At 44.2% G+C, this 23,696-nt stretch overlaps 1 long non-coding RNA gene across 1 annotated transcript; it reads right to left on the bottom strand.

The window, feature by feature from the left end:
• Nucleotides 1-5,494: 5,494 nt before the first annotated feature.
• LOC116895731 lies at nucleotides 5,495-7,043 on the bottom strand. Its single transcript, XR_004387308.1, has 2 exons — nucleotides 6,887-7,043; nucleotides 5,495-6,743 (listed from the first exon to the last, which is right to left on the bottom strand). It is a non-coding gene; the product is annotated as an uncharacterized LOC116895731 (long non-coding RNA).
• Between the last annotated feature and the right edge of the window lie 16,653 nt (nucleotides 7,044-23,696).

Raw genomic sequence — 23,696 nt, 5'->3', positions numbered from 1 at the left:
ATGATCTATTCATGTAGAGTCAGAAGTGAAGAGTTTCTAATATTTATGCATTCATGATATTATGCATGGTGAAACTAACTCAAAATGGCCAATTCAGTGAGTTCAGGCCCTAGAGAGCCTTGGTAACATCTGAAAGCACAGAAATTAAGGATGAAGAGTGCATGATCCCCCACTAAGTTAGCATTGCGGTTCCTTATGGTACCCATAGAGCTCATTCCTCAATATTCTATTTCTCTTTCTGAACATATAATGAAATTACTCCTTTTTCCTATTTCCCTTTGTGGTTAGCAGTATCTCAGTGATTTGCTCTTGATCCATGAGAGGGAAGAGAGAATGAAGCTGTCTGAGTGGTAATTCTAAAAGTTAGTCTATATTTTGTCACTTCCTGTATGGTCGTGGTAGCCTGTGTTGATGTGGACGCTCTACCAGTCATGTTCCTGACCGATGATAGGATACAGAATGTGCTTCTCAAACTCTGGTAAATATATAAATGCTAGCGGAAAATAAACACTTATTATTTTAAACCCTGGGATCTTTTAAATGTTCTTTGTCTCCACGGCAACTTCCAGTGCTGGACTCCTCAGGTGAGCTGCCCTTGGGAGAATGAGCAGTCCTCCTGTAAGGTGAGCATGTGAGTAGTCTCACTAGTGTGGCTAGGTCTCTAGGAGTTCCCACGTCAGCTCCACTGTAGCTGTGTTTTCCTGCAAAAGTATAGGCTGTCTTTTCTTGTATCACACCATAGCTAGATTTCCTCTGTCGACTGTGTTTCCTCTGTTTAAATGCAGGAAAAAGGAAGAGGTTACACGTGTGTAAGGATATAGATAAAAACCGGGCGTATGGCAAAAGAAAAGACATTGGCAGTTTCGTTGGGGCTCATTCTTTGTCTAGTAGGCCCATCACTGGGATGTGCCCCCACTTTCCTTTCACTTGGGGGCTCACTCATACTTTTATAACTATGCTCACTCATAACTCGGAGAGGTAAACAACAACTAATAAAAATGTAGATTTCTTTTCAATTTCTCAGCTATAGATTTTGAAGTGCAGTTTTATTTCTGTTAATTTGATAAGCTACCCTGACAAATAACAACTTAGGGGAGGAGGAGTTTATTTAAGCTCACAGCCCCTGGATATAACCCATCACAATGAGGAAGCCAATGTAAGAACTTGAAGCGGCTAGACTTGTGAGATCTACAATCAAGAGCTGAGGGGAATACACGCATGCTCAGCTTTATTTCACCATGCTTGCGTAGTTCCGGACCTCCTGCCTAGGGAATAGTGCTACCCATAGTGGGCTGGGTCTTCCCACATCTGTTGACTTAATTAGGCATTTTCCTGCACAAACATGCCCATAGACCAATCAAGTGTAGAAAATCCCTCATTGAGCCTCTCTTTCCTGGAGTTTCTAAGTTGTGTTAAGTTGACAACTAAGCACAAGACTCCTTAGGACCTGCACTTTGCACTGCTACTCTGGTGACCCTCCCCACTCGAAGCATGTGCTACAGCATATGTCTTTATAGTGCTGTAGGTTGAAAAATATGGTTCCCAGCACCCATGTCTGATGCTAAAATTGCTCCACTTTGTGTGTGAGTCTGAAGGTAGTATAGACTCAGAGCTTAACTGTGCGTGTAAAAGAGAGAGTGTGCTTCAAAAGTTAAATCTGACTTTAAGATGCTTTTCTTCATTATTAAAAAGCAAACAAAAGAACAATACCGTGCCTCTTTTCTGTCTCGAGTTAAAGAAAACTCCAACCCTGGAGAGATGGCTTATAAGCTAAGGGTACTGGCTGCTCTTTCAGAGGACCCATGTTCGACTTCCAACTGTCCACATGGTGGCTCACAGCTGTCTGCAATTCCAGTTCTAGAAGATCTGCTACTCCCTTATGGCCTCCATGAGCACTATGTTCACATGTGTGCACATACATACATGCAGGCAAAGCACTCAAATTTTAAAAATAAATTTTTTTAAAAATTAGATCCTGTATATAAAGCTATCCACATTTTGATTCTTGGGCGTTTTACACTCATTTGCGTGAAGTGTAAAATACTCGTGACTGCCTGAGGAAACGTGTTATATAGTGTTGAAGCACTGGGCAGAGCGTGGATGTGCGGCCTTTCTCAATGTAAAATAAGAATGATGAAACCTGTCTAAAGTTCTGCTTTGTGCAATAGTATGGAAGGAACCGCAGAAAATGAATACGTATATATGAATATGAATTCTCCCTTTCTAAAGAGAACTTTTAAATTGACAGTAACTGGGCCAAAGTGATACACATGGATATTGTAAAGATGGTAAGTACATATTAAAATTATTTTTGATCTATTTACTTTATTATTTTATGTCTATGAGTGCTTTGCCTACGTGTATGTCTACCTATGTCTGGTACCCATGGAGGTCAGAAGAGGGTATAGGACCCTCTCAAACCGGAGTTACCAATGGTTGTGAGCCACTGTGTGGATGCTGGGAATTAAACCCCAGACCTCTATAAGAGCAAGACCTCTGAATCCCTGAAGTGCTGATGTCTTGAGAAGTCCACATCTCTGCTTTCTGGTGTGCCTTACTTTCTTCTCAAGTACTTCTTAGCCCCTGTGCTTAAAATCTATATTTAAAATGTCTTTTACTAAACCCCAATTCAGATACATATTGCCTCACCCTGAAATTCTTTTCTGCATCAAAGCTAGATGTGGATTTTTTGTTTGTTTACTTGTTTTTGTTTAGTTCTGATCTTGGTTATTTTGAGACAGGGTCTCACTATGTTAGCTTCAGCTGTCCTGGAACTCACTATGTACACCAGACCAGTCTGGCCTCAAATTCACAAAGATCCACCTGCCTCTGCCTCCCATGTGCTGGGGTTGAAGATGTGTGCCACCACGCCCAGCTTAAGGATCCTGCTTTACCTGAGTAGAGTTCTTAAACATTAAAGGAGTTCATGTTGGCCAAGGTGGTCCTGTGCTGTATAAGATAGCAAGCTGGTGAGGAGTACTCTGCCCCTACCACTCCGACAGTTTAAATGCACATTGGTTTTATAATAAATCATCCCTTAGTGTTACTGAATGGTCGCCAGATGATAGGGAGGAAGTCAGGATCGCCTCTTGGAGTTTGGAGGATGGACTGTTGTTGTTGTTGTTGTTGTTGTTGTTGTTGTTGTTGTTGTTGTTGCTGCTGCTGCTGCTGCTGTTGTTTTCAGCTCGACACAGGCCAGAGGTAGCTGAGAATGCTTCCATCACATTGGTCTGTAGGCAGGTGTGTGGGACATTTTCCTGATAAATGATGATGTGCTGGGGGTTACAGTCCATTGTGAGCAGCACCACCGTTGGTCAGGTGGTCCTCTGTTGTATAAGAAAGCAAGCTGAGCAAGCCCAGAGGAGAAAGCTGGTAAGCCACACTCCTCCATGGTCTGCTTCTCCAGGTTCCTGTCTTGCTGCCTTGCATTGACTTTCCCAGATGTTAACCAATAAACCCTTTCCTACCCTACCTGATTTTGATCATGGTACTTGGAGCAGCATCAGCAAAGAAGCTGAGACAGGGTCCTCAGTCTCAATTTTTAAAAAGATGTACTCACATAAGGATGCTCAAGGGCAATCGTCTCCGCATTTAACGGAAAACCCGTGAGGTAGGCAATGTGTAAGTCTGTACATCCCAACAGCTACCCGGAGAGTGAAGGCGAGAAGGAAGGTGCCCATGCTGTGTAAGCTGACGTGGAGCTCAGACACACGCTTGACCTCGGGTCTTCCGCAGGAACTCTTGACGGCTGAGCCAATCTCTTCATCTTTCTAACGTTCCTGAAATTCATAAAATTTCCCCTTCTTTGTAGTTATTCCACAAGAACCACAGAACTTAAGACCTGGGAAGTAACATTGACATACTTTAATTACCTTTTATTTTCTGTGTGTGAGTGTTTTGCCTGCATGGATGTATGTGTCCCATGCACGCCTATGCTGGCAGAAAACCAAACCCAGGTCCTCTGGAAGAACAGCCGGTGCTCTTAACTGCTGTCTCTTCAGCGTCCCACATGGACCTCTTAAAATGTTCTGCACTTAGGTCCTTCAGATCATCTGTTTTGCTATACAGAAAGAAATTAACTGCTTCAGACAATCAGGGCTGACACATGTGTGTGGCCAACAAGAGAAAAACATCAGTTTTGCTACCCACTGTCATGAAACAATAGGATGTTAGCCCCTTCACTATTATGAATTTGTATTCTGACTGTGTATTACGTGTATAATGTATTTGAACTTCTGATGTCCTGTTTGTTTTAGTGTATAGTGTCCTTCCTCCTTTTCTCGGGCTGTATTCATTCTGGGTTGCTCTTCTGCCGGAGGCGTAAGATAGAAATGAATGAAAATATAACTTAAAATAATTGGGACTTGATATATTGACACATATCGCTAAATTCCAGGAGGAGTGTAGCTCCGTGATATTTGCCTAGGAGTTCTGAAGCTCTGGATTCCACCCCAGCACCTCCAAGAATAGAATAAAAAAATTATTAAGTCATATTTGCATAGTCACAAAGCATCGGTGTTACTAAGGAATCTGTACATATGTCTACTTTAGGATGCCTGACATATTTTGATGAGTTTAATCACAGAAAGATGAACACAAACTCTAGATACAACTCAGTGGAGTAGTGTTTGCTTTGTGTTGGAGGCAGGGTCTCACTCTACGGCCTTGTCTGGCCTGGAACTTACTATGTGGATCAGGGTGGCCTTGAACGCACAGAGATCTGCCTGCTTTTGTCACTGCTAGGATTAAAGGTGCCGGTTATCACGCCCACCCATTTTTTTGTTGCTGTTAAATTAATATTTTTGTTAATTGGGGGCGATGTTTTACATGGCATTGTTTAGCCCCCTCTAGTGGAGAAGTCCAGCAGAAAGTCCTTGACTATTTTGATTAGCCTATAAAATCCATCTAATTAGATGAATTTTCTCAAGCACACTTAACTGGCCAATTAGTTTTCACTCAGCTAAACAAAAGAAAACTAACTGGTCACCATGGTCACCTCCAAAAAGCCTTCTTTCCTGTCTCAGTTAGGGTTTGCATTGCTGTGAAGAGACACCATGACCAAGGCAACTCTTATAAAGGAAAACATTTAACTGGGTCTGACTTATAGATTCATAGGTTCAGTCCATTATCATCATGGCAGGGAGCATGGCAGTGTCCAGGCAGGAATGGTATTGGAGGAGCTGAGAGTTCTACATCTTGTTCTGAAAGCAAACAGGAAGAGACTATCTCCAGGCAGCTAGGAGGAGGGCCTCAAAGCCCACCCCCACAGTGACACACTTCCTCCAACAAGGCCACACCTTCTCCACCAAGGCAGGCCACATCTATTCCAACATGGCGATTAAAAACTAACCGAGCTGGGCACAGTAACTCCTGCCTGTAGTCTCAGCTACTTGGGACGCTGAGCAGAAAAGTCCTTTTGAGCCCAGGAGTTTGTGACCAGGTACGGCGACATGATGAGTCAGCAGTTCAAAGATAATAAAATAATACAATAAAGTAAAATAAGCAAAATATCAGTAGCCTATCTTATTTCTTAGTCAATCAAATATGGCGAGTGCTGAAGACCTCCCAATCATCCTCAGTTACTGGGGGCCGAGGGGTTGATCTTTGGGCATTTCTTCTCCAGGGTTGTTTAAGCACCAAGTCCTATCGTCTCACAAGGAGCAGCAGCGAAGTGAGGGGGACGCACATGATCTCTGAATGCAGCTGCGCTTTGCTGCATCTAGGAAGAAAAATCCATCATCATAAGGAGGCTGCTGCTGGCGGCGTTCAGGCATTGACGGACATCTGCTCGGCCTGGATATCATGAAGCTTCAACACATTTGTTCTCTCAGACTCCTTAAGGGGCTCTGGGCGCTCTCTGTGCCAAAGATAACATCTAGACCAGCTATTTCTCATAAATCATTGGAACACGGAACATGAAACAACAAGAAGAAAAAACAGGAATTCAATAATAAATATGGCAAGGTGCACAAACAAGGGAATTGAAACCAGATGAAAAGGAACCCTTCAGCACAGAAGGTCAGGGTGCGCCTTCCCACTCCCTCCAGCCGAAGAACAATCCCCAATTGTGCCTTCACTCAGCCATCAGCTTATGCGCCAAGTCGGTTTGGAAATCCTTTTGTGGTGAACTTAAGGCCTTAGCATACAACTGAAAAATTAGTGCAGTTTATTTTAGTTTGTACAAGGCCTCAGGTCATTATGCAGCGAGTGGAAAATTGTGTTTATTGTCCTTTGGAAAGCACGGTGCTTGTAGGCCTTGAAATATGTTTTAGATATGTTTATACACAGATATCCAAGTTTATGCTGTATTTGTGTACTTAAACATGAAGTCACGTGCTTGGTAAAATAATGTGACAGTTTGCCTAAAAACAGATATCGTAGAAAACAAACTTATAAAATAGGGTTGATATCCATTCTACATAATTCATCCAATATGTAAAGTTGAATGTTGGGACTTGGGGGAGGGGGTTGGGGGAAGACTCTGTTCTGTCTTATAAAAAAGGAGCCTCATTTTGTTCTGTATTTGAATGTTTCTTTGTAATTTGAAATGCACAAGGAGAGACACCTTTAAAGACATCCTACAGGATGAAGATACAGCTTACCTGATGCTGTGCTCACAAGCACAAAGCCCCGCCCAGTGTCCTCAGCGTGGTGGCTTACCCCTGGAACCCTGGCACTTGGCAGAAGGTAACAAGTTCAAGGTCACCCTCAGTATATGAAGCCAGTCTGGGCCATGTGATACTCTGTGTCGAAAACAAAACACAAACTACTGATTAAATAAAAGGCATCCTAAGCAGTCATTGAAGCCTAAAACCTCCTTAACTACTACAGGTTCAGCTATGCAAGCGCTATATAGACTTGTCTTGAAAATCTGAGTGGTGCACACCTTTGATGGAAGCACTCAGGAGGCAGAGGCAGAAGGGTGTCTATACATTTGGGGATTTGTTTTGACCCCTCAGGCAATTTGTTCTGACCTCTCCAGGACCACTTTACATTTTTCCTCACCCGTGGCTTCAATTCTCTTCATTAGGTTGTTGGAACTAAATCCTTGCAATGCTGACAGCGCCCCCACGTATCCACTTTCTTGATTCTCCTCTGAAGGTTATTTCTTCCCATGCTGCATACATCGTCTTACTTGACACTGAACTCCATTTTGTTTCTGGGGTTCATGCACGTGGGTTGGTGCTCTCTCATCTGGCTAAGTCTTTGGTTCTGGATCTGGTGAACGACTTGGCTCTTCTCTTTCCTCACCATGTGTCAGATCCAAGCTGCTTAGTTGTGCTGGGCTTCAGGTTCTGGGGACAAATTGAAAGTTATTGTACTTCTGGTTTACCGGATGTAAGTGTTAATGAGATACACTTGTGGCAAAGGGCTTCTGCACATGGCGAGCCTGAGTGGGCATTCGCCATTTCTAGTCCACTAAGACAAGTACAGATTGAGTCTTTCTGCTGCCCAGTTGGCTCTCTACATCTACCATGGGTAGAAAATAGCTTTTAAAACAGTAACTTATTGGCTGTGTAATCTGTGCAGACTTCATTCTTGTCATCAGTCCCTAAGCAGTACAGAAAGCAGCTATTGCTCACGACTTAGATTGTACTGGGTATTGTTAGTGATTTAGAGAGGACGTAACTCATTGGGAAGCTGTGTGTGGAAAGAAAGGAAAAACTATGGTGAGCAGAAACCTGAAACAGCCTTCCAGAAGGAGCCTCGCTGAGCACGGCTAGGCACAGAGCCTGCTGCTGTCCAGGAGTGTGAATTTTAGTTACCAGAGAATCAGGCCCTACATACACCAAGAGGTTGTCAGATAATGGGCTCATGAACATTTTTACAACACATGTTCATTTTTAAAAATTTCCTCTTAGTCACATGAACCCTGCCACCCAGCTCCAATCTCCCTCACTTGCAGAAGGTGTTTCTTACAGGGGGATTTTTTTTTTTATTGCTTTGTCCTGACAGGCCATGAGGTGGCATGTGCCATCCTGTGAAAACTTACTGCGCTACTGACTGTAATCCCAAGGACCCCTCCCCCCACGAGCCTTTTCAGTTCCTGACTTTGAATTGATCAGCGTTTGCAAGGGACTTGAGTGTTTGTGTATTTTGGTAACTGTGAAGCTCTGGAGCCCACAGGTGTTGAGAAATGAAGCTATATGTATTTTTCTTTTTAAAGTAAGTTTATTTTTAACTGATATATGGAATATATTATACATATTTATGAGGTATCATGTGCTATTTCAATATGTTTACATAATGTTTAAACATGGATAAATGTATCAGCCACTGCAAACATTTATCATTGCTTTACTCTGAAAATATTCAAAATTCATTCTTCTAGCTTTTTAAAATAGATGGGCACCTTTTCAAGGATTATGGATGTATGGAGAACAGACTTTTATGTCTGAAAGTATATTTTATAGCTTATGATATCCATTTATTAATGTGCCGTAGTTTACCACATTAATTCCTTACATTAAACATTTATATTGTTTCTAAAGTTTTGCTGTTATAAATAACAATCGTATTCATTCCAGTTTCCTTAAAATAATTGGCGTTTAAGGGCTGGAGAGGTGGCTCAACAGATAAGAGCACTGCCTGCTCTTCCAGAGGACCCAGGTTGGATTCCCAGCATTCACATCTCAGCTCTTGTCTTGTAACTTCAGTTCCAGGAGATCTGACAGCCTCTTCCTGCCCCTGAAGGGGTCATGGCCTCTAGAGCGGTGACGCAGGAGATTTATTGGATGATGCTACAGTGGGAAGAGGAACTGATAAAGGGCTCCAGTGACCTCCAACTTCATTTCAGGTTGCTGACATGAGGCTTAGGTTTAAACAGGGCAAGAGTGTGTGACATTGCTCATTGGGTGAAAGCATGTGTAGCCAAGCCTTGGAATTCCATTGTTGGTACCCACATGGTGACAGCTGACTTCTTTGGGTTACCTCTGACCTCCATACATGTGCCATGCTACACCTACCGTGATATGTACACACACACACACGCACACGCACACACACACGCACACACCATAAAATATAATTTTTTTGTTTCTATTTTATTGAAAATAAAATTTTTCATACAATATATTTTGATCATGGTTTTCCCTCCCCAACTCTGCTCAGAGCCTGCCCTCCCCTTCTCCACTCAGAGCCTGCCCAGCCACACCCCACTCAGAGCCTGCCCACCCTCTCCCCACTCAGAGCCTGCCCAGCCACACCCCACTCAGAACCTGCCCACCCCCTCCCCACTCAGAACCTGCCCAGCCACACCCTACTCAGAGCCTGCCCAGCCACACCCCACTCAGAGCCTGCACACCCCCTTCCCACCCACCCAACTCCACATCTTTCTCTTTCTTTTTAGAAAGCAAACAGGAAGATAAAGTAAATAAACCAGATTTTTTTTTAAATGAAGAAAAATAACAAAGAAATCACAAAGAGGCATGCACAATGCACAAAACCAAGACCCATAAAAATACAAAATTGAAAATCATAATATACATGCACAAGGCCAGTAAGACAAAAAAACAATGCCTAAACAAAGCACTATGAGGCAAAACATTGACAAAAATGTCACTGGGTTCATTTTGTGTGGGCCATGTTGCATAGCTGGCACAGGACCTGTCCTTAGATGTGCTTAATACACCCAGTGAGACTCCTTTGGTGGCAACTAAGTTTTCCTTTTAGAGTGGCTATCAATTTGGGACATCCTCTTAGTTGTCCACTTCTCATCTCAGTGCTGGGACCCTGTCTGGCTTGGACCTGTGCAGGACCCGTACATGCTGCGTCCATCTCTGCAAGTTCACATGAGCATCGATCCTGCTGGGTTTGGAAGACCCCATTTCCTTGAAGATGACCACCCCTCTGACTCTTACAATTTTTCCACCTCCTCTTCTGCACAGCTCTCTGAGCCCTGAGATAAATGGTTTGATGAAGACGTCCCATTGAGGACTGAGCATTTCAAAGACTCTGGCTCTGCACACTGTCCAGTCACGGGTCTCTGTGTTTGTTCTCAATGTAATAAATATTTAAATCCCTCAGGGCCTGAGGCATCAGGGTGAAGCAATTCTGACCAAGGTCCTACCTGTCCCTGGCCTCCGTTGCCTCCGTTCTAGTCTCTCAGATTCAACATTTAAGAGGGACACCGAAACAGACTGTTTGGGTAAGACATTTATCAGAACAAGGACAGTATCGCAGTGGGTCTGAAGGGAATTGGGCCCATGTGGCAGAGCCCCTCCATAGGTTTCTGAGAAAGGTTTCAGCAGGTGCCTGCAGCTAGGTCTCCCCAACAGTCAGTGGGGAAAGGGGTCAGAGAGCAAAATATGTGATCAGTAGCAGCAGCCCCTTGATGTGTCTGAGCCTGTAAACTTACTTTCCCGAGTTGGAAATCAGAGTATCTGGAAGACGGTTAGATTCTTGAACACAGCTCTCAGTCGGGGGCCTGGCAGTGTATGTGAAAGAGATGAGGGGGTCTGGTCTGTGGGTGCTGCTGCCTGGGTATATTCTGGCTTAACAAAGCACTTGCAGTAATAATCTGATGATCTGAGTTTGGTCACTGGAATCCATGTCAAAAGCCCATTGGAATGCCATGGAAAATGTCTGTAATTCTAGCTCTCCTGCCTGGACATAGGAGGCAGAGAGAGGGCCAAGTATCCTGCAGTCTACAACCCAAGAACAAATGCAACAAGAGAGACTGCCTCAAAGATGTGGGAGACCTGGATCCTGAGATGTCCCCTGATTTCTCTCCCTCTCCCTCTCCCTCTGCTTCTCCTTCCCCCTCCCCCTGCTCTACTCCCTCCCCTTTTCCTCCCCCACCCCTAACACATACACATACACACACACTCACACACACACACACACACACACACACACACACTTAAAATATATATGTTGCTTATCACATATAATATACATCTAACAAAACAGAAAAACCTCTGATTAACCCCAGGAGAAGTAGCTGGGGGAGGGCACATATGAGAACAAACTGTTTTCTTTCCCTTCTTTTGTACTGTTGGAATTCTGAACTGCATGAATGTAATATGCATTCGAAAGTAGAAAAGGAAATACATGAAGACTTCTCTCTGCCAAGTGAATAACTTGCATTATTCCTTAACCTACACACTACAGCGCTGACATTTGGAGGGACTTTCTCCCCTCCCCTGCACTATCCTATTAGCATTCGTGATTAAAGACCCTAGGATCAAAAGGAATTCTTCTGATAAAATAGTTCATTGTAAATATCTGTTATCTACAATGTGAGCATAACCATCCTATCATTTAAAACCCTTTCAGGTTATCTGCATTTTTATTTTCTGTTGAATAAAATCAAAGGGCTTTGGAGGGAAGGACAACAGTCGCTTTGTGGGGTCAGTGTTAGGGCTGGGAAAGATGCCCTGAACTTAACTTTCTTTCCTTTCTATCACAAAGAGGAAGCTCATTATGTTTGGCCACCCACAGCTATAGATTGTCAAAACATTTTGTCTTTGCGTTTTAAAAGTCCTTTAATAAGATTGCAACCCAAATGGTTCACTTGGACAAGTGGTCTTAGCAGTAAGGAAAACAAACACTTTATGAAAACAGCATCTGTAAAGCTTAAGCCCTTTACTATTTTCTCAGAGTCTGGCATGAACCAGATACACACTCATCTCCACAGGGAGGGAAAAGGGACTCTGCAAACGTTACAGAGCAGAGTCCTGAGTGTTGGTGACTTCCGCTCTGTCTGCCACACAAGGCCTGGTGGTATGGACAGCAATGTTTGACACAGTGCAGACACTTGCAATGTGTAACAGCTTCCTCCCTCAGTTCCCAGCCCAATATCTCACATCTCAGGAAGAGCTTCCGGTGCATTTCCCAGAGAACCGAGCATAAACAGCCCATCGGGGTCTAAGCTTACTTCTGTTACAACTTAGAATTGACTCTTGTTTTAAACTACATCTCAATTGCTCGATTTTACCAATAAAGACTTGGGAGCCAGATGCTAGAAGGAAAACCTCTCTTTCTTTAGCTCAGAGTGAGAGAAAGCACCTAGCATACCTTCCTCCACAGCCAACAGCCCAAAGGCAAAGGGCATGTCCCTCCCTTCTACTTCCTGTTGGTCTCTCTATCCGTCTTCCTGACATCCTATTGCTCTCTCTGCTTTCCCAAGTGATCCAAAAATGCTTTTTAAGCAAAATCTTCCACACAGATGTATGTAGCAGTGTTATTCATCCTTGCCAAATGTAGAAGAAATCATGTGTCTTTAATAGATAAATAAATCATAGAGCTAACGTGTTAGACTGTGAACTATTAACTTATAACTGTGAACTTATAACTTAGCTGAGAAAAGGCTTAGCATAAACTCAAATCCATTTACTAACAGAAAGAAGTCAGTCAGTGTGTAGACTGTGTTTTTTATGACTCTGACATTCTGGAAAAGGAAATCTGTGTAGAAAAGACAAAGACTTGTGCTTGCCCCGTGGCTCTAAGGAGAGAAAAGACAACGAGGTGGAACACATAGGTGTTTAGGACCTTGAAAGCATTCTTTGGACACTAGGATGGTGGATTCACATCGTGGTACATTTGTCAGAGTCCATATGTTTAGTTTGCTTCTCCGCTGCTATGATAAAACGCTGAGAAAAGGCAAGTTGGGGCAGGAAAAGGTTACTTTAATCTTACAGTCCGTCCCTGATGGAAAGGTAGTCAGGACAGGAGCTTCAAACAGGAACCTGAAGGCAGGAACTGAAGCAAAGACATCATAGGAAGGTTGCTTTGTGGCTTCCTTCTCAGGCTCATATTCAGCCCAGGAGCACTTGCGTAGGATGGTACCACCCACAGTAGTCCGTGACCTCCTATATGAGCCAACAGTCAAAAATGCCCCCAGGCCAATCTGATGGCGGCAACTTTGGAACTGAAGTTTCATCTCAGGTATGTCAAGCTGAGAACCAAGATTAGCCATAGTACCACGGAATAAGAACACAAGTTAGCCCTGATGCGAAGCAAGAACTCTGGGCAACACTCATGTCATGGAAAGTCCATCAATTCTAATGAATAGTTTGGTGTGGGGTAGTGCTGATTGGAAGGCTGTGGACAGGTGTGGTAGGCACTCTTTGGGAAACTGCTGTACTTTCTGCTCAATTTGGTTGTGAAAGTAAAACTGCTCTAAAAATTAAAACACCCCACCAAAAATTTCATTCATGAAAAATGTTTATTTTTGAACTATTTTTGAAATTTATATTTTAAATTTTATTCGTGTATGTGATTTACATGTGTGTATGTCTCATTACCACATGCGTTCAATGCCTCAGCAGACCAAAAAGGGCATTAGATCTCCCGGAACAGGAATGATGGCTGGTTGCTAGCTGTCATGTGCATGTTACAAATGTGAACCTGGGTCCTCTGGAAGAGCAGCCACTGCTTTAAATTGCAGAGCCTTCTCTCCAGCCCAATTGTTGTTGTTGTTGTTTTAAATGGAATCTCACTACACAGCCCCTGATGGTCTGGAAGTCACCATGGAGACAAGGATGCACTCATATTGTAGTGATCCTTCGGTCTCTACCTTCTAGGATTACAGGCATTTGGCACCACACTGGCCAGACTGTTCCATCTCAACTCAGATTTAGTCAGCCGGGAGAGCCTGAGAGGTTTTCCTTTCTTTTCCTCTGAGATGTTAGTGTTCAAACTCAGGCCTTCTGTGTAATACCAGGGCATGTGCTCCATCAGTGTGCTACATATATAGCTTCCTTCCTCCCTCCCTCTCTTCCTTTCCACAAGGTCTTTCTGTGGAATCCAGGCTGACATGGAAATCTCAGTCCTCTTATGTCCTCCTCCCACATGGACCTTACTATAGCCAGTAAGAGTGCATGAGTCTAGAAGGTATCAATCATTCCAAATGGCAACATCTGATCTCTTTCCCACCTGTCTATCTTTCCTAACTCCCACTTTTTCCTGGCTATGTAAATGACCAAACTCCTCTTTCTTACCTTCAAGAAACCATGAGGAAGCTATACTATGTTTTGCGCTCGCGCTCTCTCTTCCTCCCCTCTCCCTCTCTCTCTCCCTCTCCCTCCCCTCTCCCTCTCTCTCTCCCTCTTCCTCTCCCTCTCCCTCCCCCTCTCTCTCTGGTTTTTGAGACAGAGTTTCAGAGTTTCTCTGTGTAGCACTGGATGTCCTGGAACTCACTCTGTAGACCAGGCTGGCCTTGAACTCAGAGACCTGCTTGTCTCTGCTTCCCTAGGACTAAAGGTATGAGGCAGTACAGCCTGACTTACATATCTCATTTTGTCCAGTCACCTAGAGAAATAGAAGAATTCTCTGAGTTACTAATCTGAATTTAAACTGTTTTTTACTTATTATGTCAGTCTATTTATTTATGTGGATGTGCGTGGGCATATATACATACATGTATATCCCATGTGTGGAGGTCAGAAGACAACTTTCAGGAGTCAGTCAGTTCTTTCCTTCCACCATGTGGGTTCCCAGGACTGAACTCAGGTTGTCAGTCTTGCAGCAAGCACCTTTACCCTCCAAACCATTTCACTGGCCCCAATTATTTATTAATAATAGAAAGATGGTCTCTTTGATGATGGATGTTAAACAGATTGGAAGTACTATAGGCTCCCTGATGTCAAGGAATATTTTTTATACTTAAGATTCATTTAATCTTTTCATCAATATAAATGTTTGAAAAATAAAATGTTCAGGAAATCAGCTAAGGGAAACATCTCAGGTCAGTGCAGGGAAGAGGAGGTCAAGTTTAGCTGAAGCCAAGAAAAGCCTGGGGCATGGATGTTCTCTTCTTAGGGGTCCACAACCCCTTGAAGTAGGATGATAAATGTTGTGTTTGCTTTTGTGCATTCTTCTACTCAAGGGTCTGTAGCTATCATTGGATCCTCAAAAGGTCACAACACAGAAAATCGCTGTTGATGTATAAAATACTATTGGTCTTTTAATATAAATATTAATATATATTAATTCACATATGTATATGATTAATTTTTTGGAAACTTTAGCTATGTTGTCAACTTTGGCAAAAAGTGTCTCAGTTTACCATATTAAGTATCATTGTACAGAAATCAACAGGCACAATGGTCTATGTCAGTGGTTCTCAACCTGTAGGTCATGACCCTTTTGAGGGTCAAATGACCCCTTCACAGAGGTTTCCTAAGACCATTAGAAAACACACATGTTTAGATTACGATTCATAACTGTAGCACAATTACAGCTATGAAATGGCAACAAAAATAATTTTATGGTTGGCAGTCACCACAGTACAAGGAACTATATTAAAGTGACATGGCAATAGGAAGGTTTAAGCCAGTGGTTTATGTGATGGTTAATCTTGTTATCAGCTTGACATACCTAGGCAAAGGGATACTCAACTGCAGAACAGCTTCTAACAGATTCCCCTTGAGTATGTCTATGGGGGGATCTTCTTGATTGCTGATTGATATAGGAGGGCAGTCCACTGTGGGCAGTACCATCCGTAGGCAGGTGGGCTTGGGCTGTCTAAGAAAGGTAGATGGTGATCCTGAAGAGCCAGTAAAGAGTATGCCTCCAAGGCTTCCGCCTTAAGCTTCTGCCTCAAGCTCCTACCTTGGCTTCCCTTGAAATAAACTTGTTTCTCCCCCAACTTGCTTTTAGTCATGGTGTTTGTCACAGTAACAGAAAGAAAACTAGGATGGCCTAGAAACAGAAGTTATTATTTTTTTTCCATTTGCACTGGAGTAACTCATTGCTATAAATATGTAAAAGCTTATCTATGTAATAAAGTATTGTCTAAATTATAAGAAAAAGTTGCTGGTAGGGCCACGTGATCAAAAGTCACATGCCCATTTCTTGGCAAAGAAAGTCAACTTGTAGCAAGGAAGAATGGGCTGGTGAGTGATCCACTGAAAGAGGAGTGAAGAATGGGTTCTTCCAAGGTGCTCCACCAGGGAACCACTAAGCCTTCCTCGTCCTTAGCGTAGAAGTCCTAACACCCGTCCAGCCGAATTGTCGTGTTCAGTGGGATGCTTGCAAAGCCTTAAAATGGTACCTGGTGCAGAACAGGTACTAAGTAAATGGGGTCAGTAGCAGCAGATCCATGGTTACCATCCTGGAGACTTTAGAGATGGGTGCACAGACCAAAAGAAAAAGGTTTTGGCACATTGCTGCCCCCAGCCAAAGGATCAGTGGTCTCCTGGGAAGGGGAGAGATTTCTCATTCTCTTTACCAACAATGAAACTGGAGCTCACTTCCAAAAGGTCTTGGGGAGTTTTTAATGCTGCATTTGCTTATTAGAGGCCAATTTCTGCAAGGGAAATTGCATTTCTGAACATTACATAAACATATCAACTTTTCTCCTGCTGCGACTTGCAAAGAAACACCATGATTTCCAAGTACCCAGGCTCTCCAAACAGTCTGAAAAACATTAAGCAAGGTGGTATTTTGGGAACTATCCAGACAGAGGCCGGCTCTTCAGTCATCTGGCTCTGAATTGTGGTCTCCCTTCTCCGCCAATGCCCACATTAGAAGAGACCGTTTCCCTCTACTGTGTTCCCCATGAATAAGTTTGGTACCTAACCAAACACTTGGCTAAGAATGTAAAACCATAATATCTACTCATGAAAAAAAATAATAATAACATAGAGATATTTTCAAATATTTTGTTTTCTAAGAAAAAAAGGTTGAAAATAGACTGAAATTTAAGATAATATTTTGATGTAACTCACACTGTTGGGCTGGTGATAACACTCAGCAGAAATGCTCACTGTTGGTCCCAGCTAATGAGCCCGTGTTTTTAGTTTCCCCTCTGAGCCAAGGTCTCTGTGGGGTAGCCAGGCTCTTACTGCTCAGAAGTCAGTTGTGTTGTTACAAATGCGGGATCTCAGATCCCATCCCATACTTGCTGAATAAAAAATGTACCTTTTGTGGCACTTGTGTATGCATGCATGCATGCACGCGTGTGTGAACATGGGTGTGTCCCTGTGTGTGTTCACGTGGAGAACCAGTTATAAACGCCTCAGAATGAAAGACTGACCTGGCTCTCTAACCCATGACTCAAAAGAGCATGCTGGGGGAGAAGTGGCCAGGGAGTGACTAGAGAAAAAAAAAATGTGTGTGTGTGTGTGTATGTGTGTGTGTGTGTGTGTGTGTGTGTATGTGTCTGTATGTGTGTGTATGTGTGTGTGTGTGTGTGTGTGTGTGTGTGTGTGTGTGTGTGTGTGTGTGTGTGTGTGTATGTGTGTGTGTGTGTGTGTGTGTGTGTGTGTGTGTGTGTGTGTGTGTGTGTGTGTGTGTGTGTGTGTGTGTGTGTGTGTGTGTGTGTGGGTGTGTGTGTGTGTGTAGGTGTGTGTGAGGCCAAACTTAGATTGTTGGGCTCTTTGGCAAACACATTTATCTGTTGAGACATCTTGCAGGCCTGAGAAAGATGTTTTTAAAAAGGAAACTGTGGATGTTGCTAGGTTGGTAAAATGCTTGCCTGTCACGCAGGAGACCCTGGGTTCAATGCCCAATCCTATGTAAACTGGGCACAGTGGCACATAATTATCATACTAAGCACTAAGAGTGTGGAAGCAGAAACTGCAGAGGTTCACGGTCATCTCTGGATGCATAGAATTTGAAGTCAGCTTGGGAGCTATAGGAGAACACACACACACACACACACACACACACACACCCCAGTAGCAGCAGTAACATTAACAGTATTATGTCCCTTGCTACAGTCCTATTTTATTTACAAGCCACTTAACAGAGTGTCTGGGCTGGAGATGTGCTTTACCCCAGTTTCACAGTGATTTCCAGGCTTGCAAGAAACAGGTTCCCTCTTATAGGGCTGAGAACGAGCTGTGGATCCTTGCATAGTTATCTCTGTGTAGCTCAGGTTTAGGGGGCTGGGATTTGTTTCTAATAGGTAATGGTAAGGCATATTGTTGGTAAACGGTTTTAATTCTTTGTCTTAATTTGGCTCCCCAAAAGCTGCCCTTCCAAATGCTGAGGGTCCCTGCTCCCAGAAGGCTCTGATTGGTAATAAAAAATTTACCATACACACAATGGCTGGGCAGAGAGACAGAGATGGGAATTTTGAGCAAGGGACTGAGGAAGAGAGCGGAGAGGAGAACAGTTGTGACAGGGAAGCAAAAGGATGAAACTTAAAGGCCTGCAGGCATGTGAGAATCAAGGGGCCGCTTCCCCCATTGGACCTGGGGTAGCAGAGATAAAATATGGATTTGTCAAATATTAATACAAGAATTTCAGAGGGAATTGTGTGCTAACTGAGGAAATGTTTGGAAGTGCCCAGCCATTGAGTTAGTCAAGGCATATTAAAATTAGCTGACGTGTGTGTGTGTGTGTGTGTGTGTGTGTGTGTGCAGGCATGTGTGTGAGTGAGTGTGTGCAGTCATGTGTATGTGTGTATATGTGTGTGTATGTGTGTGTGTGTGTGTGTGTGTGTGTGTGTGTGTGTGTGTGTGTGTGTGTGTGTGTGTGTGTGTGTGTACGTGTGTGTGTGTGTGTCTGTGTGTCTGTGTGTGTGTGTGTGTGTGTGTGTGTGTGTGTGTGTGTGTGTGTGTGTGTGTGTGTGTGTATCGTTTCATTCGGGACTCAGAGCTCCTCGGCAGATGCTGAGGTTCCAGCACATTCACTGAGGGCTCAGAGTGGATTAACCTATTCATCGCTACAGCACTTAGGCATGAACATAACTAATATGAAGGAGAGTTTTTGCTGTAGTTTTCACAGCCACAGATCCTGAAATCAGGAGGCGCAACAGACCACAAAGGGCCAGTTGATTCTTGATTACATGGAAGGAAGATCAGGCAAGGGCCACAGCTGTGGCTTTTTCACAGGAGGACTGGGTGAGGCAGGGTAAGCAGGTTCAAAATAAACTTGGAATAATGTTAGAGAACTGTAGGGTGAGGGAGCAGTCCTGGGTGCCCGGGACCTGACTCTAGGGTGCCTAGGGATGTTTTGCATATGAAAAGAACAACTGCTGCTCTGTCTGAGCTAGGCAGGGTTCTAACCTTGAACCAGGATAGGCAAAGAGCCCTCCCTCTCCATGTTAAAGCACCAGAAATGTTAAAGACCAAAACACTTGAGTAATTCAGGCCTAGCAAGTAGAAGCCAATTTTAGAGAAGTTCAGCTTCACAGTTTTTAAGCCACATCTACACACACACACACACACACACACACACACACACACACACACACACACACGCACGCACATTGGGCACCATTCTGAGTATGCAGAAAAAGAAACCTCAGTAATCTCTTCCTATAACGAACACTTAAAAGTGAACAACAATGATACCCTTGGGAAATGTGATGGTAGACCTCGTTGATAGAAGACAAACCTCTGGGAGTGTCTGTAATTGACTTTCCAGGGAGATTCAAATGGATGGAAAGACCCATGTATCCTGTGGGCACCATCTTCCCACAAACTGGGGTCCTAGACTGATTAAAAAGGAGAAATTAAGCCAAGTACCAACAGCATCCACCTTCCTGTTTCCTCACTGCCGACCTTTTGCAGCAGCCACCCAACACTACTGGTGCCATGCTGCCTTACCTCAGACAACTGCATCTTCAAACTGAGCCAGAATAAATCTTTTCTTCTGTAAACTGCTCTTGTCGGGCGTTTTGCCACACCAATACCAAAAGCTAACTCGGGGAATTACTGCAGAAGGGAGCATAAGCGAGCCCTTGACATGGGGAAGAAACACTGTGGGACTCAGAAGGAAGGTTCTTTATTTTGGCTCATAGCTTCATAGGCTTCAATAGTCCATGATGACTTGGCCCTGCAGCTTTGTTCTGTGAGGAGACAGTACATAATGGAAGGAGTGTGTGGCAGACGAGACCTGTTTATGTCATGGGAAACACCGCTTAACGCTTGGGCATTCGAGGAACACTGCACATCAAAGGTGTAGTAGAAGTGTGTCCTTAAGAGAGTCTACCACAGAGAGAGTTAGGAACTGTTGTCATGAAAAAGGAACACAAAGATGGAGAAGCTGCCCTCCAAGGGACAGACCAAGGACAGCAGCTCCCCCCAAGGTGCGCTGACTGACAGACAGGGTGAGCCTCAAAGGCCGAAACTGAGAATCCCCCTCATTGGCAAGCCCTGGGACTCTGGCTATGTGGTCTCCTCATGTGACCAAGGCCATGCACGTAGGAAACTCAGAGATGAAGCCCAAACCTATGTAATCAGTGTCTTAGCCTGTGAATGCCCAGGTGGTCATTTCCAGATCTGCGTGGCTTCAGAGTCAACCAACTGGAGTATTCAGAAGAAGCAGGGCATGGTGGTACAGCTCTGTTGTCTCAGGTGCTTAAGAGACTGATGAAAGAAGATCCCAGTCCAAAGCCATTCTAGGCTACGATGTGAGTTCATAGCTAATCTGGGCAACTAAGTGGAACTCTGCCTCAAAACAAACAGAACAGTAGAAGATTGGGGGTCTAGTTCAGTGCTAGAGCATCTGCCTGGCTACATCCGTGAGATCCTGAGTTCACGACACACAAACACAAAAAGCATAAAACACAGAAAAATTTAGAACAAAAAAATACACACTTATTTTTCTTGACATTGTAAGTACAATAGTACCGAAACATCATTTGCATGGTGTTAGTATTTTAATTATCACACATGATGTGTACAAATACGACAGCATTGTGTGTAAGGGACTTGAGCATTTGCAGAGTGTGGTAGCATCAGAGTTCTAAGAACCATGGTCCCTACTGACTCCCAGGGACAATAGCATTCCTATGCACTTGTGTTTCTAAATGTCTCCTCTCTCTCACCAAACTTCCACCTTTTTCTGCTCTGGAGTTCCCACAAGGGACGATGCTTGATGGCCAGCCTCTGGTTTCTTCTCCAGTGAAGGCAAAACAGGAAGAAAGGAAAAGGCTGAGAGGTTGATGCAAATCACTGTTAAGGTGGAAGAAAGGGCCTGGGGGGATGGCTCAGTCAGTAAAGTGCTCACCAAGCAAGGGCAAGGACCTGGGTTTGATCCCTAGCACCCAAGTGAAAAACAAGGCGCAGTGGTGTGCAGCTGTAATCCCAGTGCTGGGGGCTTGTGAGGTGAGGTGGAGCAGGGGGATCTCTGGCACTTACTGGGGAGCCAGCCCAGCCAAACCAGTGAGGCCTGGGTCCACTGAGAGGCCACCTCAGAGAAGTAAAGTGAGAATGATTGCAGGAGATGGCGCCAACTTTTGGCTTCCATAGGCTGGCAGACATATATGCATATGCACCAACATGGACCCAAACACTTACACACATATCCAAGTAAAAAGTAGAGGTAAACACATTTTAGTAAAAGGAAGTAAAGGAAATAGAAGGTGAGATTTTCACTTTCGCTAGACATTAGAGAGAGTCATGGAGGGGATCTAAAAGTGAGACGTATAGACAGCGTGCAGGGCCGGGAAACCTACCTAGGATGCCTAGGCAGGAGAGGTGGTAAGACACCTTTTTTCCCTTTACAGACTCAATTAGAAATTTTAGGAATGTTTTGCATGGAGCCATTTCCCCCCTGACAATTATAACACGTAATGTGGACCACATGGAGTTGAACTAGGACGCACAAGTGACCTTGGATACTGTTACGCTGGAGCAGTAATGCCTTTCTTCAGTCATCCCCACTTATGCCCTTCCGGTTCTCATAGTGAACGGGAGGAAGGTGTGAGGAAACCCAAGAACATACCGTATCTCTTTTGAGTTGTTTCTTCATCGTTTTTTGTTGTCTACAAACCTGTAGTGGAAGATCCTTACAAAAGCAACCAAACAAGAAACGAGGCTGCAGAGGAGGCCCTGGGGACAGAAGGGACAGCGGAGGCCAGGAAATGAGAGTTCTCACAGAACTTTCCTTTGGAAAATGCTGATGTCTCTCCCAGCGGAGAAAGGGGCGTGGTTTCTCCCCACAATGTTCACAGATTTTGGAACCAGTATAAACGTGTATGTGGACTTTCTTAAACAGAGAAGTAGTCACACTAAGTGACAAGTCACCGGAGGGCCTCCGCCCTAATGGAACCCAGGATGTGACACAGAGTGTAAACCTTCCAGGAGGGCTGCATTTTGTTTCCAGGTGATGAGAGAGACTTGAATTTAAACATCTGGATAACAAGAACGCTTTCAAAGTGCGCTTGAATTCTTCAAAGGGCTGAAACCCTTCTTTAAAATAACCGGTTGGTTTATTTTGGCTAAAATGTAACTGGACCTGGCTGTGTGTGGGGAGGGTCCTGTGCACGCCCGGGAATTCCGATTCCCCCCTGCCTTTTGCATCCCCTTTGTTTTCTCCTCTGTAACTCTTCCTTCTCAGTTCCTCTGTGGGTGTGAAGACACTCAGATTCCAGCAGCCGGGAAAACTTGTGAGGCAAATATTTTGGTTGTATTACAAAGCTGTTGTTTTCCTTCTTCTCTGACTAGTGACACCTCCTCCCTTCCCGGCTTCAGTGCGGGTGAGGGGTGGGGACCGTGGAGCCAAGGCCCGGGACACAAATTAAAACACAGACGACTCCACAGCCCGACCGCATGAACAATTAAAAGTCCCGTTATGATTTTCATCCAGGTGACGTGCTTTCAAAGCATCTCACAGAGACAGGTATAAATGCCGTTCCTGCCAGCTCTAGCCAACTTTGGGATGGGACAGTCAGTCACTTACCATTCTGGAGGCTTCGAGTCACATTGTAGACACTAATCTACATCTTGCTTTAGTGTGTGGTGTGTGTGTGTGTGTGTGTGTGTGTGTGTGTGTGTGTGTCCATGTCCGTGTGTGTGTGTGTGTGTCTGTCTGTCAGTGCCTGTGAGAGACATCAGGTGTCTTCTTCGAGGGCTCCTCTGCCTCATTTTGAGACAGGGTCTCTCACTGAACCCAGAGCTTGCAGACTTGGCTAGACCAGTTAGCTAATGAGCCCCTAAGATCAATGTGTCTGTGTCCCTAGGGCTGGGATTACAGACATGCTCTGCGGCACCCGGCTGTTTTAGGTGGGTGCCGGGATCTGAATTCTGGTTCTCGTGGTTGAGCGGCATGCACTTCACTGGTTAAACCACCTTCCCAGCCCTTAACTTAATATTTTATTATGAAAAAACTTTTCTCGTGGCAAGGTATATTTGTAAAGGAAGCTTTCTCTAATGGACATGTTATATTCCTGTGTATAACATAGCAACATCTATGTAACTCTTGTCCGCTTTCAGAGTATTCAGGGAACCCCCAGTTTCTCACTAATATAAACCATCAATGATGAACATCTTTCTGAAGAAAAGCACCATCTGTGCTTATGACCCTCCGGAGGGGAGAGTTACCTCAACATGGGCCGCATGATATGAGCTTCTGTTTAGGGGGCTCTTATCGTACAGCTCCAGAAAATTTACATACCACTCTCCCTTGATCTTCTCTCTCTTCACTTGAGATTTGAGAGGTCAAACGATGGAGTACTCCTTGTTCAGGACTGCGACCACTGTTTCTTCTTCTCTCCTCCTAGACTCATCTAAAGGGTCAGCTCTCCAGGCTGCTCTCCCTTGTGTCTCAGATGCCCAACATTTCCCAGGTATGTCCCTTCAGTGGCTCACCAAAGGACTACTTCATACACTGACAAATTCCTCGAAATCAGGGCCATTAGAAGGTGAGTGACTCACAGGAATTTCTGCAATGGATTTTCATTCATAACATACCTCTGATCTCGACATGTAGGGTAGACTCACCCGAGAGCACAGCCTTCATTGATAGAGGGCAGGGCCTGAGCAGTTACAGTTTGATAGAAGCAAGGCATGAGGACC

This window comes from Rattus rattus, chromosome 3, assembly GCF_011064425.1.
Source record: "Rattus rattus isolate New Zealand chromosome 3, Rrattus_CSIRO_v1, whole genome shotgun sequence".
NCBI lineage: Eukaryota > Metazoa > Chordata > Mammalia > Rodentia > Muridae > Rattus > Rattus rattus.
This window is presented reverse-complemented; position numbering and strand designations above follow the sequence as displayed.